Genomic DNA, 858 nt, shown 5'->3' with positions numbered 1-858 from the left:
ATCAAGAATTTGCATCACTGTTTACTGAATCCTGGGAGCAAAGATTCACTCCATAATATGAAAGTAGATTCCCTAAAGTTTATGGAGCTATTATTCTGTGCGGACACCGGACGGGAGAGTTCTGCGCTCTGTATCGAGCGTTGATACATTTTTGGAGTGTCGTGGCGCAGTTTTATTGGTCTCCGGATGGTCCGGACTCCGCACAGAATAAAAATTCAAGTTTATGAGACGTCATAATAGAGACACCATACCCATGCTTTTCTAGTTAGGTTAAGTAAATCTAGCCAAATAGAAATAAATAGTCATTTTTTACAATGAAATTGCTCTGTCAGCTTCATAGAAACCTAATTTATTTCTATAATATAATTAAAGTACAAGCGATAAGAAACCATTTAGAAGCACAAATAAAAACAAATCATTCAGTTTTGCAATGAGGGTCAGCAAAATAATTTGCACAGATTTTGGAATGGATCTGCACCATTTGATTTAGTTTATACATCAATAAATTCATTAAAAATTTTAAATATTATGTTAATCTTATGATAAAACAAGGCCAAAAATGTGTATCATTGTTTACTGAACCATAAGCCATTGATAATTAGCAATGGTTCACCCAATAACGATGAAATTTATTTCCCTAAAGTATACGAAAGTACAGGTCATAAAGACACCAGAACCCTGCTTTTCTCTTTAGGGTACGTAAAACTAGCCAGATATAAATCAATGCATAATAATTTTTCATAATATAACTACTCGATCAGTTTTATAAAAAAAACATTATTAATAATATAATTTAAAAGCATACACAAAGATAGGCCATTGAGAACAACAACAACAACAACATCAAGCCTTTATCCC

General features: G+C 32.6%; 1 non-coding gene across 1 annotated transcript; it reads right to left on the bottom strand.

The window, feature by feature from the left end:
- Window positions 1-559: 559 nt before the first annotated feature.
- On the bottom strand, window positions 560-688 carry LOC114578668. Its single transcript, XR_003699650.1, has one exon. It is a non-coding gene; the product is annotated as a small nucleolar RNA snoR74 (small nucleolar RNA).
- Window positions 689-858: the final 170 nt, after the last annotated feature.

Source organism: Dendrobium catenatum, unplaced genomic scaffold (assembly GCF_001605985.2).
Source record: "Dendrobium catenatum unplaced genomic scaffold, ASM160598v2 original_scaffold_111489, whole genome shotgun sequence".
Taxonomy (NCBI): Eukaryota; Viridiplantae; Streptophyta; class Magnoliopsida; order Asparagales; family Orchidaceae; genus Dendrobium; species Dendrobium catenatum.
This window is presented reverse-complemented; position numbering and strand designations above follow the sequence as displayed.